This window comes from Marmota flaviventris, chromosome 13, assembly GCF_047511675.1.
Source record: "Marmota flaviventris isolate mMarFla1 chromosome 13, mMarFla1.hap1, whole genome shotgun sequence".
In the NCBI taxonomy this organism is placed as follows: domain Eukaryota; kingdom Metazoa; phylum Chordata; class Mammalia; order Rodentia; family Sciuridae; genus Marmota; species Marmota flaviventris.
In genome coordinates, this window is record NC_092510.1 from 56,725,082 (window position 1) to 56,740,643 (window position 15,562).

The 15,562-nt window shown below is 35.0% G+C and overlaps 1 long non-coding RNA gene across 1 annotated transcript; it reads right to left on the reverse strand.

Moving 5' to 3' along the window:
- Nucleotides 1-11,712: 11,712 nt before the first annotated feature.
- On the reverse strand, nucleotides 11,713-13,378 carry LOC114089085 (uncharacterized). The gene is made up of 2 exons (XR_003582130.1): nucleotides 13,289-13,378; nucleotides 11,713-12,029 (listed from the first exon to the last, which is right to left on the reverse strand). It is a non-coding gene; the product is annotated as an uncharacterized lncRNA (long non-coding RNA).
- Between the last annotated feature and the right edge of the window lie 2,184 nt (nucleotides 13,379-15,562).

A 15,562-nucleotide genomic window follows, 5' to 3' on the forward strand; every position in this document is an offset into this window, starting at 1 on the left:
TTTGTTCTTTTGATTTCTACTTTATTATATTTTATTTTTCTGGTTGTGTAAACAATATGTATTCTTCATAAAAATCTTGGAAAAACAATCCTGATTCCACGACCTAGTAATGACCACTCAAATTCTAAAATACATCCCATAGGCCTTTGTGTACCCAGGTGCATATGATACATACAAGAGTGCACAATGTGTACAAGCTTAGGGTTTCTTTGTAATTCACTTACTTCAACTTACATTTTATTTTATGCATTCCTTAAGTCATTGGACAATGCTTAAATTTTCATAAACCTTTGTGTTAATTCCTGTCTATTCCATAGCACAATTCCCTAAATTATTATGTTAAAAATATAAATACTTTTAAGATTTTTAGTGTATATTTTCTGATTATTTCCCAGAAATTGTCTTCTAGTTCAAGTCCAGAAAATGAATACTTATTTTAATTCAACTACAAAAGTATGAAATACTAACATGTTATTATTTGCAGGCTGGGGCTGAGGCTCAGTGGTAGCACACTTGCCTGGCATGTGTGAGACACTGGGTTCGATTCTCAACATCACATATAAATAAGTAAAATAAAGGTCTATCAACAACTAAAAATATTTTTTAAAAAACATGTTACTATTTGATTGTGTATAAGACATTGAGTCTAATGGTCAGGCAGGGTGGTACATGCTTGTAATCCTAGCACCTTGGGAGGCTGAGGCAGGAGTATCTCAAGTTCAAAGTCAGCCTCAGCATTTTTTTTTTAAGAAATCTACTTTAATTCCAAAAAACATTAATCCAGAATGCACTGTGTTTTCTGTTTCTACTCATGAAGTAAAACAGTGAAAGTAACAACTTTCTATAATATACAATGTAGACTCGTAGACTCATTTCTTTTATAAATATGTAATAAAAGTTTCCTTATTTATGTATTCTACATATGATCATTACAGCTTAGATTTAAGAGTCCTAGTAGGATTAGAACATCTTCTTGAACTATTGTTTTATGCCTAAGGGTAAAAACCTCATCTGAACTTGTAATGACCTCCTATCTTAAACCTGTTAGAGTGTCTTCTGAATAAATTTTCCATAAATTCTTAATGACCTGATTCCATTAAAAAAATTGGTTTCAGAAAATGTGAATATAGAAAATCCTGCTATTTCTTTGTGAATTCATGATATAAGGGGGAAAAAGAAATCTTGCATTCCTCTATGGAAAAAATAGATTTGGAGAAGCGTTCTGATAGGTAAAGTATCAAAAAGTCTAAAAGCAGACCCCTTGCTCAAGGTAACAAAAATGACTTTAATGTGTTCATCTTCTGAACTGCTCTGAACCCCAAGTGATTTTCAAATTGGGAGGCAAATTACTGGCATTAAGTTCATCAAATTTAGATCGATCTTGAACAGGGACATTTTAGAAATCAAGAACATCTCTGACCCTGCACATCTGGTAGAGCCTGAATAGCCCAAGTCATCAGCCAAATGTGCCAAGAGACTGAACTTCATATGATAATCTTTCAGGGAGATATCTTGCCAATTACTAGGAAGGGATGAACCAAAAACTTCTTTCATAGGAAATTCCAAATGACTCTGAAAATCTTCAGGAGGTATGTATGTTTGGTTTCATAAGGGAGGACACACCAGAATAGGCTGTTGTTTCAGTTGTTACTTTCACTGTTTTACTTCACTGTTTTTCTTCTACCGTCTCACTGGCTTTTTTTCTTTTCTGGACACAGACCAAAATTCTCTGTGTGTCATCCCTAAGACTATGCACGTCAAGACTCTTCTAGCAATGTTGACATTTTTGCGGAGTGCTTGCAACCTCCAGCATCAGCAATTTAACAAGGCCCTAAGTAACTCAGCGAGACCCTGTCTCTAAATAAAAAATATGAAGAGTTGGGGTTATGACACAGTGGTTAAGTAACTCTGGGTTCAATCCCCAGTACCAAAAAAAAAAAAAAAAATTGAATCTCTGTTTCCTGACCTTTAACTTTTTGTGAGAATTAATTCTTTTCCAAATGTTTATCATCATAACTCTTTTTGACTATTCATGTTTGCCCAGGTTTTTATTTCTGGGCTGATTTTTCTGATTTGTAAAGCCATATCTATAAAAGATACAAATGCTGTATATCTTAAGTTATTGAATATTTTCCTACCTTTTTCATTTAATAATATTTTTTGTCTAAAGAATTTTTAGAGGGGGTTTTAAATACTATTTCTTTCAAAGATTTTATTTTAGAAAGTCCTTCCCATTCTAAGATCATAAATGTATACTTATATTTGCTTCAAGTTGATTTGTGATTTTTAAAAAAATATTTACCTCTGTATTCCTTCCGAATTAATTTTGAGAGTATGGGGTTAAGAGGCACACTGATAATTTTCCAATTATTTCATTTTCATATCATATAGTGAATAATCTTTCCTTTTCCTACTGATTTTCGGTAGCAACTTTATCATATACAAACTTTTGTTCACTTTGTGCACTGTTTTGCATGCAGTGGGCTCTCTGTGTAGTCTCTCCTCAGTAGACTGTAGTCTATATCCCGCAGTACTTAGAACACCACAGCCATAAAAATTTATTGTACGAAATGAACAATTAATGAGTCATTGATACCCCTGGAAAACTATTAACTTAAGATAAATAAATGTTCTGTTTTGACTGGTTTAAATATTTAACTTTTGGGGAAAAAAAAGAGTGCAGGGCCTGAAGGGTTTTTTAATGACCTTTTCAGTTTATAATTCTTTCACTTAACTATTCAGACACTGTCACTTCCTAAGTCAGAGCATCAAGCTAGCTTTTATGGTCCTTAGAATCATGTCCAAACTTTGGATCCAAGGCATTTTAGTTAAATATTCTTTCAAAACAGATGGAATGTAGTGAGAGCCAAGATTTCTCAAACCCCAGTAATTTAGAAACCTTTTGCAAAAAATCTTTGAAGATTGAAGTGTCTTGTCAATCTAGCAAGATTTCCACATGTACCACCCAGGTCTGGTACATCTCAACAGCATTCTCCTAAACTATTTGCTTTTGAGATTTCTATTCTAGCATTGACTCATAGTTGTATTTATATATTTAATATATATTTAAATATATTTATATCTTTAATTCTGCTATAATTTCACTTCCTGCAGTATTACATCCGCTGTGCAGATGCTTGTGGCATGAATGAGCCCACACCCCCTGTAGTCTTTTTTCTGTCACCTGGTTACAGAACCCATATCAGGCCTTGAAGCCACCCCCATAGGGCGCAGAGTCCTGCAAGGTCAGCATTTCTAGGGCTCTGTGGCTGTGTCTGGCCGGACTTGTCCAGGCTCTCAGGGAGCAGGTGGGGGCTGGCTGGACACAACTGAGGGTTGAATGCAAAGAGGGACCTGGACAGACCCTCTTCCTGACTCCTTTCCCCTCCTTCACAGGCCCATTTGCAGTTTGACAGGATGGACTAAAAAATTTTTTTGCTTCCTTACCTGATTAAGTAACTTCATTGCCTCTGAGTGGAGGCCTGTGGTATTTGACCCTCAATTACCATTAAATCCCACAGGGGAACTGAATAAATGGGTGATTTTCAAGCTGGAGTAGAATCCCTAGAAATGAAAAGCAGCCTCAGGTAGGGGCTGCTTAAAACAATCTAAACAAACAAAAACCCAAATAAAGTGATTAAAATCACTGGAACACGTAATCTTTCATCCTTCTCTCAAGCTCACATGCCTGCTTTGAATTTTTTTTTTCACTGTCATTTCAAGGCCTAGAAGCAACTTGTGTGTGTGTGTGTGTGTGTGTGTGTGTTTCTTTTTCCAGATGTTATGATTGATTTTCGCAAACTGGGAAATTTGCTTCAACTATTTTGTAAAAATATGCTTTTGGTAATGCTGTGTTCATCATATTCATTAGTGATTAAGCATCACATAGATTCTGTTCTGGAGAAAAGTCTAGAATCAAGACCAAAGATTAGAGTTTCAGTTCCAGGTGTGCCACTGTTTCATGCTGAGAAATTCATTTAACCTCATTTTTTAATTTCCAAAGAATGAGCTAGTAAAGCTACAAGGAATCCAGATCTCTGTCCTGAGTTGTCCTCCCCACACCCATCACACCCACCATGTTTATTGGTTAGTACACGGGGCTGCAGATATAGGTTTGGCTAATTAGAGGATTCCCCTTGGGCTTTGGCCACTCCTTTCTTCATTGACCTTATCAATAGGAAACAGGGTAAGTCACTTGCTGCTGGGTTGGTGGGTTTGCAGTGCTCTTGTCTGATGCCATCAAACCTAGATTCCTGCAGAGAACATTGATCTCACCCATGAGAGGGGAAGCATGCCAAGATCATGGACTTCCCCCTTCATGATTAAGCCACTTTTCAAAATCCACTAATCTACTAAGGCTGCTAACTACTTTTGACAAAGAACTGTTAAGTTTAGTGCCAAAAATTTTAATCAAGTGATAGAATGCAATACCAGAAGGTTGCCTGGGGTGAACAAAAACCAGCAGCTGGAACCTCCTTATATGGTCAACTTCCTTGGGTTTTTTTTTTTTTTTTTAAATCTCAACTATTCTCAAAGAGGTGGGAAAAAACATTAATAACAAACCTGCAATTGAACACATAGGCTAGAGGTTTTCCTGAGTACTGGCTACCTAATCCATTAAAAGAGTGTTGAAGCAAAAGATAGATGTGTTTTCCATATTAATGCTGCTCTGCATGCAATTATTTATTTCTTAGTTTTTTCAATGACATCAGTATAAAACAAGTAGTACATATCTAGTCATATTGACTTCTTTGTTGTTCTAAAACCCAGTAAACGCCAATCAACAGCTCATTCTTATTTTGAATTATAAAATAGTATTCTTAAATTTTGAACAAGTTATTTGCCAAAATACTCTATGAATTTGATTTGATTTAAAAATATTAAAGTTGTGGGTTCTTATATACCATGAAAAATAACTTGGAAAGCATTTGGTGGTCTTTAATGATTAATAGTAAGAACACGACTTTGAACAGCTAAAGTTTTAGTTTGGGCAGCTGAGTGAAGACTGGTGCTGAGAAAACTGGTTCCCATTAGTGGGAAATGGTATTTGAGACTAAAGTCTGAGCAGTAGACATGTTCATTGCTGCTGTGATATCTTGTTTAGGTATTTTGGTGGACCAAATTAAGAAATATATGCAAGTGTAAAGACATCCATATATGTGTACTTGATACATATATATATATATATATATATATATATATATATATATTTTACATGCATAAATAATAATGAATAAAGACATTTACATGTTCACATATATATGCATGTGTGTGTGTGTGTAAATGTTGAGTCCATCCTTATACCACCAGTTCAAGTCTATACTCACTTGCTTCTTGCCTTCCCATTTCATATTAGTTTGTCACCTTTTCCACAGTGAGAAAACTCTGGCTGCCAGGAATTTTGATACACTTATTTACTTCAATCATTTTTTTTAACACTCATTCTTTTTTATTTACATACAATAACATGTTGAATAACCAGAGTGTTTGCATTAGAAAAAAAGGGTACTGAAAAAGTATGGCATTCATGATATCACATAATCCAGATTAAGTCACTATCAATAAAATTTTTCTACCAATAATACAAAAATTAAATCTAATATTACTATTTTTATTTAGTTTTAATTAATTTTTATTGGTACAATAAAATTATACGTAATAGTGGGATTCATTGCTCAGTACTAGAATAGATCTAAAATAATTTCAGAATTGCCTTGCTCATGCCATTAAAAAACAAACCTATTAAAAAAAGTCAGGATGTGTTGGTTGTTTTCTGTCCCCTACCCTACACTTTGCCTTATCAAGGTTGAAGTCATGTAGTTCAATGCTCAGGCCCTAAGTTCCTCAGTCATTCCTCTACTACCACCCTATTCTGACAGATCTATCACATTTAAAAAAAAAACAACTTTGGGTTCATTGTTGTAGGTTGTTTTCAGTTTGGATTTTTTCCTTTTATTATTCTTTAAAGTTTTTTTGTTTATTCTTTGAATATGTAGAATATTATGATAATTTCAGGTGAAATTATCAGAGAAAATTCTCAAAGAAGTGTCGTGCCATGCATATCCTTTTCCCTCTTCTCCTCAACCCTCCAGGGTTCTTCTTCCTTGTTGATTTTTTGAAACATACACAGATATATGATTTCTTATGTCTTCATCTTACTTATACAAAAGGTGTCATAAGACACATGTTCTTCTGCACGGTACTTTTAATCACTTAATATCTCTGAAAAATTGCTTCACATCTGTTCATAGAGATCTTTTTGAATTCTATTTTTACAACTGCGTGGAATTTAAGAGAAGAGCAAGTGAGAGACTCAAGGAAAGAGAGGGGAGCTACTGTGGCCGAATGTGGGGACTTGGGGGATGAAGATGAGTAAGAAAGCATTTTTGGAAGTTTTTCTCTGGGTTGTGAGGTAAGTTTCACTGTTCTTCCCCATCCTCTTAAAAATGTCAATAAGAGGTCACTTTTGTGTTTTGTGGATTATGTCACTTTGGTGGAGTAAGTTCGAAAGTAGAACAAGAAGTTTTGATTTGAATTACAGGAGACCATCAGCGATATAATCTTTTGAGTCATGTTAAAACTGCTATTTCAAGTGTGGTTAAACTGTAGAGTGTCCTTCCAGGTCTGGCTTCATAAAGAGGGATTGCAGATGTCCAAATTTCTGTCCTCTGGGGATTTCCAGACTGGTCCTAGGCAGGGAGATTTTTCACCCAGGACAGAAGAGACTACAAAATTGGCCAAGTAAGCAGGGCCACGGAATCAGCAAAGCATAAAAATTTCAGTGACAGCCTGGGACTTGGAGGGTTAGGTACAGACGTCAGAGCTGGGTTATTATGCCAGAATCTGAGAACTGAAGATGAAAGGAGGCCCAAACATTGCAAGAGTCAACAGGGAGGGACTCAGGATGATCTTCCAGCTAGAACAAGCACTACTACTGTTCACGGCTTCTTTGAAGTTCTGCTTAGGGTGTGGTGTGTAGCTCAGTGTAACAAACCTGGACACAAACACATAGAAATTTCACTTCTGTATTTTGGAAAGAGATCTAGTGTGGGATGTGATAAAGCAGGCTTGTTAAACAAATAACACCCAAACTCAAACTGTCCTGTAGAAACACCTGATTTTAGATTTTAAATGTTAGAAGGTAAATGTAAGGAATTTACTTCCTCACAAGGTCAAACAAAAGGCCCAATTTTCAATAAAAATTCTTACATGAGTGATTTGAAATTAACTAAGAGAAAGCATAGGCATTCAAATATATATGTTTTTTTTTTTTTTGGTAAGACAGGTGGTAAGACTATAATAGCTCAATAAATTGCGAAACACCTCTCCCACCTTTTCTTTCTCTCTTCACTCCTTTCCTCTTTAACTATTAAAGTTTTAATAAACATGTAAAACAAAGTCTGAAATAAAGATATCGTTAGTCCAACTTGCTAAGGGACTATATATTTCAGGGTTAATTTTCAGCATTAAAAAATAAAAGGGAAAATTAATTTTGATTTCAAAATTTAAGTAGCCATTACATTATATTTTGAATTTAAAATTATGATTAAAAATAATAATTGTGCTTATTTATGGGGCGCAATGTGATGTTTTGATATATACATACTTTCTGAGTTTGTTTTTCGAGTATTGTTCTTAATCTTCTTTTGTCATGGATGACTTTGTTAGGTGAACCCTAGGGATGCTTCAAAGAATAATTTTTAAATGGATAAAATAACATACATAAGATTACAAAAGCAGTCAATTACGGTAAATAGTTACCAAAAAATAAAAATAAAACCATTGTGATTAGTAATATATTCACTTTTTAAGATGAGCACATTAAATAACAAGGAATCAATCTATAGTTCTTTTATAATAAGTAACATGACTCTGATGAGCATAAATAATATTTGGTGACATCTGCAATGACTGTTTTATAATATGAAAACATCTGAGATTTATATGGAAGAAAAATCAAAGTTACTATTATCATGTCTATGTGTTGTACATTATATTTGAAAGAAATGCTAGATTTCAGTCAGTTAAAAAGGTAATGTAAGGAATTTACTTACAAAAGAAAGTAAATTTTTCCTATTCAAATTCACAGAACATCTGAATTCTAGGGGTTATGGGACCCCCTTAAGAAACTTTACTTTAAGGAATTGTTATGTTTTGTATCTTAATATTAAAAATAATGGGTCAAGAATACAAGATTACTAACTAAACCAGCCCTCCAGTGTCAGCCAGCCAGCACTGCAATGCATTTCTAATTTCAGTAATAGCATTTTTAATTTCTAGGAATTTTATTTTATTTTTAGAAATATGCATGGTAGTTTTGTTCCTCATTTCCTATTATATTTTTAGACCTATTTCTTTCTGTAAAAAAAAATCACATTTATATAATACTTTGTTGATTAAAATTTATTATTTCCACTGGCTTTAATTGATTGGGGCTGGTTTTATTGGGTGTCCTATTAGTTTTGATTGTCGTTTCATATCCACCTTTTAAGTGAGAAAATTCTCAGGAGTAAATCAATTATTTTCTTTTACTGTCTCTGCCCCATTCTGTTCAATTCATTTTCAGTGTTTTATTTCATTTTAATCAAGTCGCCTCATGAGGTTCCTGCATTTCAACTTGCCACAGTGGACTGATGAGCTCCTTGCTCCGGGTCCTGAGAGCTTTGCAGGTGTCTCCCTTTCCTGCAATATTCTTTGTAGAGATTAGTCAAAACAGAAATGTGATCTTAGGCATTTCTTCTACTGTGCAGCTGACCATGAAGCAAAGTAAAAGGGCAAACTATTTATAAGTCAGGCCGTTACAGGTGCAGAAAATAGATAAGAGTTCAGCTTTGTCCAGGTTGGCAGACCATTCTTACTGAATTTCCTTGTTTGGGTTGTTTTAGTGTAGTTTCAAATTTATGGACAGGTCTTGGGATAAAAAAAAAAAAAAAAGTACCTGAGCTGAACTTGGTCCTACAGAAGCTGCTTGAGAAGTCTCATTATCAGTTCATACCACTGGTTGATGTTTTTGTCCATTCAACAACTGTTTTAAAAGTACCTGCTATTAAGCATGCCAGAAAATGACAAAATTATCAGGGAAAACAAGGAAATCAATAATATGTAAGAATACTTGCTAGGATTGACATGTGGAAACAGCCTTGGGAGCATTCAGCAGAGAACAATTGTCTCTGGTGGGGACAGAGATGGCTCTCTTATTCCCCAGTACCCCCAGATGCGTCTTCCTCAACATTTTTTTCTCAATTCATTCTTTTTCTCCAAGTCTGGATTTATATTTACTAAATATTAATAGATTTTACTAATTATTGTTTAGATTAAAGAGCATTTTGTTCCTCCAGGGAGAGAGAGGTCTGTTTCTACCTCCTCCTCTGTTCTCTCACTTGATTTACTTTAGGTGTTTTCACATTCATGAATTTAGGAATCCAAGTTTTGTTCCTGAAATGCTCTATTTAATATATTCAATTCCAACAGTTCTTAGCTGCTCATCTACTTTTGTTTGTTTGCTTGTTTATTTATGCCCTATTTGCTTGTATTTTATTGCCCAGGGACAACTTCTTAAGTTACAAAAATAATGAATAGACCAGTCCTGGGTAAATTACTTGTTTGATCCTCCTACAAATCCACTATTTTTTTTTTTTTTTGGAATTTTTTGTTTGCTTTTTTCATATGTGAAACTTTTCCCAATTCTTTCAAATACAAGGGTTAGATTTTACACACACACACACACACACACACACACACGTGTGTGTGTGTGTAAATAATGTACATGTCATTGTACACAGAATTATTATATATGTCACTGTATACAGAATTAAGCTTCGTCTATTTTTAGATGTAAGATATTAATATATACAAAATAATATTAATAGAATAAATATTGATTTTCCAGAGGTCTGGCTTTTTCTTTTTCTTTGGATTTCTGCAATTGTATATTCATTTAGTTTTAATTTCAATAGTAAAAAATATTCCAAACTATCTTTGTTTCTAGCACTTTGCAGGCATGGGGTTCTACACAAACTCATGAGGTTTAGACTTTGCTGTGGAGGATGAGAAAACATGCTGCTCGAATACATCAAAAACCAGGTCAGGTTGCCAATTTATAATTGAGACCTTTATTTAAGGACTGTGAATCATCTATTACTTTTGTTACTGATTCGAATTTCTGCCTTGGAGCATTCAGCTGCTCCAACAGACATGTTGGATTTTCAAAAAGTTTGAGTAAGGGGCTGGAGTTGTGACTCAGTGGTAGAGTGCTTGCCTGGCATATGTGAGGCCCTGGGTTTGAATCTCGGCACTACATATAAATGAATAAAATAAAGATCCATCAACAATTTTAAAAAAATCATTCTTAAAAAAAAAAAAGATTGAGTAAGAAAGTACTTGAACAGGGGCTTAAGGCAGTGCATTTGAGAAAGTTGTTTTCCCTGTAAGGGAACAAGCCACTATCTCCTGACCCCAGGCAAGGGGTTTTGGATACAATGAGGAAATCTGTTGATCTTTGCAGCCTGTGATCTCTGAGTGGGACTGAATTGAGTTGAGTAAATATTTATTGAGAGCCCACTAATTAAAGCCTCCAGCTTCTGCAGCAGGGTTGGTCCAGAGGTGGGCTCTAATAATGGGAAGAGGAGCCATCGGAAGAGATAGAAGTAAACTCACAGGGACAAGAGAACACTAGAGGCTCAGGGACTGTGTGCTTTAGGGGAAAGGAAGTTGATAGGCAATTTCTGAAGGAGCTGGAAATAGCATGACCTACATGTCATATGTACATCTTGGCTTTTCATCCATAGTTGAGTCAGGCTCTGATACGCTGGGAGTGCTCTACCAGCAGACACAGAAACCTTAAGAGTATTCTCCATCTGATCCTTGGTTATGATATGATCAGGAGGGAGCAGTTTGAATTGTAGTGCTCCCTGAAGACTTCAAATTGAGGTCTGCTGAGGAAGTTCTGTCCTGGAAGGTTTGAGGGCTCGTGAGAGGCCATGACCTGCCCAGGTCCCCATCTATCCTCCAAATCCCAAAACACTCTCATTTGTTTCTTGTGGCACTTCAGGTTACCTATGGAATACAAACACCATGTGGGTACACGCTCTTCTACTTTGCAATGATATCCATTGAAGGCAGGAAATATGGTTTTGAAGGTCCTTTGGCTAGTTGGCTTCATTTTGGGACTTCAATCACTTTCGAATTTCAAGACAATGCAAAGATAACCTGTCATCTATTGATAGAAGAAAATCATGGGTTGGGGAGATATTCTTTATATCTGTCACAATTTTAGCATTTTTATGAAGGTACTAGCAGTTATAACCCGAGGAGGCCTTCAGTGGCTGGGTCTAGGTCAGTGATTTTCAAATTAGGTTTGAACAGGTGGGAGTAGGGGTATAGAAGTGTCAGTGGGAGGTTGGACCCCATGAATCCTAAAGCATTTAACTTGTGTTCCCTCTCTCTCTCCTTCCGCTCTCTGCTTTCTTTATAACAAATATACCTTAAGCACCTACTATGTGCTCACCTACTATGAGGACTCTGTGCTCATTCTTGTCAAGAGATGTAAAAATACATGGTCTTTCTTTCTCTGGGATTTGAAGGTTTTTTCCTCTTTTTCTTCTTCACTATTTTTTAAATGAAAATCTCTATGTCATTTGAGTACATAAAAAAAAGTATTTTTCTGACTCAACTGCTTCAAACTAGATTTGAATAAATTAGTTCATGATAGTCTTTAACATGAGAAAAATATTTTATTTTGGACGAAGCACATCACATCCTGTTTCCAGGTAGCTTCTATCATTTGGCAGGCATAGTTTGCTGTCCTTGTTTTGTGTATGGTGACTCAAAGGCGGGGTAACTTCATAGTAGCTGGTCAAGACGCAGAATCTGAATTGGGAAGAGGAGTCTGCTGCTCTTCCTCTTGCATTATATTTCCTGCATGAACGTCAGGTGGAGCTGCCTGCTGGCATTCTTTTAAAACTCCAAAGTGACTGCATCAAGGGGCTGTTGTTTGAAATATTTTTAAGTTGTCTGCTTATATCCTTCCTCTATAAGAAAACGGAAATATGACATATAAATATAATCAAAGATGACGTGTACCTTGATCTGAACACATGTGAAAGGTTTTGATCACCATGTAACTACATTGATAACATTGCAAAGTTGTTTATTTTTTGTTAGGGCTTTTAGGGATATAGATTCAAAAAGTCTGGCATTGTTGACATTTACTTTACTTTAAAATTCATTTTTGGAAAAATCCAAACTCCCCAGTTTTATTGTACTGCCATAGTACTTATTGATTAGTTATTATGTACCAGGCACTGTTAACATATATTACCCTTTAAACTGTCACAATAATCCTGTGAGAAAAATAATATTATTGTCAGCTGCAGTGGCACATTCCTGTAATCCTGGTCATTCAGGAGGCTGATGCAGGAGGATTGCGAGTTTGAGACCAGCTTCAGAAATTTAGTAAGACTGAGTCTTAAAATAAAAATTAAAAAAATCTAGGGAAGCAGTTAGTGGTAGAGCAACCCTGGGTTCAATCTCCAGTATCAGGATAAATAAAGTAAAAGTAAGATTATTATCTGATTTTTATAGATAAAAAAATGGAGGCACAGAAAAGTTAATGACAATTCTAAGTCTATACAGCTAGCAAGTTGGAAAATTGGAATTTGAAGTTGGGTGGATTGACTCTAGAGCCTGTTTTTTTAACTGCAGAATTATTATGCTGTGTCTCAGCATGGCACTGATGAGACAGGTGGCCTTTCTTGAGTCACTTAATGAGTTTGGTCTTCAGATCCATTATTAAGAAAACAAAGAATGCTCTGGATACTTTATTTTCTGAACAGTATCCCTTGTTTTCAAGCATGCATTTCTGGACATAGGTATTATTTTTATCAACCTGATTTTACATACAGGGAAATTCAAACTTAGGTCAAGTAACAGCTAATGATGGCATTGTTGGTGTAAACACTGACATTTAAACCCAAGATTTTAATCAATATACATTACTATCTTTCCTTTTTAAGGACTTAGGCTGCCTTAAAATTCCATGTACTGAAGTCCTGGTTTTTTAAAGACACAATGGCAATATGTTTGTTTCATAATGCCTCTCATTTATAGTTCTTCCAAGTCTACACAAATAATAGCCGTTTTAACAATGAAACATTGTGCTATTAATATTATATTATTATTTCTTTGAGGAGTCACATTAGTGTAGCAAACAGGATGTAACCGGACATGTTAGGCAAGCTGTTGCTAACCCTGAAGACTATACCGGGATTAAATTCTCATTATTACTCACAGTTAGTCCCCAAATATCTGTGTATGTTCAGTTTCTCAGTTTCTTCAGTTTGGCAGGAAGTTTTAAAGAACCAAACAGCATGCCCTTCCGTCCTTGGCATATTCATAAGCTATTTTTGGGTGAGTCATCGGAATTCTGTGGTTTGTATATCCTGAAGGGAGAGAGGAGACACTGTATGGTTAGCATTTATTTGAAACAGCTTGTTTTGAGGGGGAGGGGAGTCCTTTGATAAAAGTTCAACATTAGGTAAGAAATGCCGGTGGAAGAACCTTCATTGTTGCAAAGATTCTGCTTGTGTTCCTGTCCCTGGGAATATCATGCAAATTCAAATATGCTTATGCTTGTTTCCAGCTTGACCCAGTGTGTGCAGAAGAACTGATCTGGTGTTTAGTTGAGGTAATTCTCAGAGAACAAACAATTGGCTTCGAACCTTAATGTCAATCAATGCTTTAAGTTGGATAGAGCTGTTGGTATATGAAAATATAGAGGCTAAGCCACACCTCTAAGGTCCATTGGATAATATCACCAATATAATTGTGGATTGTGATAAAATCATTGTAATAAGAAAAAATGAATGAGAATTGACAGATCTTTCTTCTTATAGGCTCAAGGGAACCCCAAGGGAACTTTCAATAATTAAAACATATATATATATATATATTTTATATCTCATCAGGAAAAAGAAACTGATTATTAATGGAAGACAGAAGAAAACTCAAGTTAGTAAGTTAGTTTGGGTACTTAGTGTATATCAGATGTTGCAGTAAGTCCCCCAAATATCACAGAGAGCATTGAGATCTAGGGAAAATATTACTTTCATAAGCCTAAGAAAGCCTATGATCTCTAGCACCAATGGTCATAAGACAAGGATACAAGGAAAGGAAGGACTGCATTTAACACCTGTGCTCAGTTATAGTTATCCATTTGATTAGGAACAACTGATTGGTGACCAGAGACTGGCACTCATAGAAGACAAATGCACATTGCTCCCCAAATTAAGAGAATTAAAATGATGCCCTATTTTTAAATATATAGAGACACTACTATGTTGTTCTTAAAATGATTTTGCATGGAACACAAATTGGGTATTAAATAGCATTGAAATATATAACAAGAAAACTCTTTTAAATTCCCTCTTAGTTGTCTAATTCTGCCAAGTAGAAAGTTTCAGTTTGGTGTTAGTAAAAATTTGACTTTTCACGGAGCGATAATAATATATCCTAGACTTGAATAACAACTTATTCATCGCTCTTCCTTTTTACAGATGCATTTTATTTCTGGCAACTGAAATTGATTTTTCATTTACATAGAGTAGAGATTCAAATGTATTTATATGAAATATTAGTTATTTTTAAAATAGTAATTAAATAATAATCTATGTGGTGAGTTGAATAAGCAGAAGGCCCATCCTGAAAACCTTATAACTTTGATGATGAAGAGGAAGATGAGGGCTGGGGTTGTGGCTCAGGAGTAGAGTGCTAAGCACTAGGTTCAATCCTCAGCACCACATAAAAATGAAATAAAAATATTGTGTGTCCACCTACAAATAAAAAAATAAATATTAAAAAAAGAGGAAAATGATTCCATAAACAAAAACAGAAAACACAATTGTGTAAGACCAACATATTACCCAGAATAATCATCTTTAAAGTATGGAGCCCATAGATCAATGATGATGATCTGTGAGCTGTTAGCCCATCTGGAAGTAGATAAGTGTAGAAATTCCAAGTAATCATTTAGAAACTTTTATAGCTTATTGATATGGTTTTGATATCCAATTATATGAAATGATTTCCAGTAACTTATTTTCAACATATTTTACAAAAGTATTATTCTGTGACGGATTAGGGAAAAGAAAACAATAGTTTGAGAAGCACTGAATTATATAGCATATGTTTAGAAGGAGAACATAACTAAAGAAAGTGATAGTGTAAGCAATTATGATAAAAAAATACATGCTGGTGGAAAGTACATGATTGTCATGCTATCTAGAATGGGAATAAAGAGACTAAATAATAGTACATTTGTGAGGATTGAGACTGTCTTGGTTTTTCACGGTTGTATCCTAAGGATCCAACATGGTTTTCAGCATATTGTAAACATTCCATAAATATTCGTAGAGTATCTAACTGAATAAATGCATCATGGTGATTGACAGGCAGGTCTAACACAATAACCAGAGGATTTGTGCTATTATAATGCAATAATTGTTCATCATGCTTTTCTTCATATCTCAAACACTCTTTATTCCCCTTTTCTCTCCATTTTACGTTG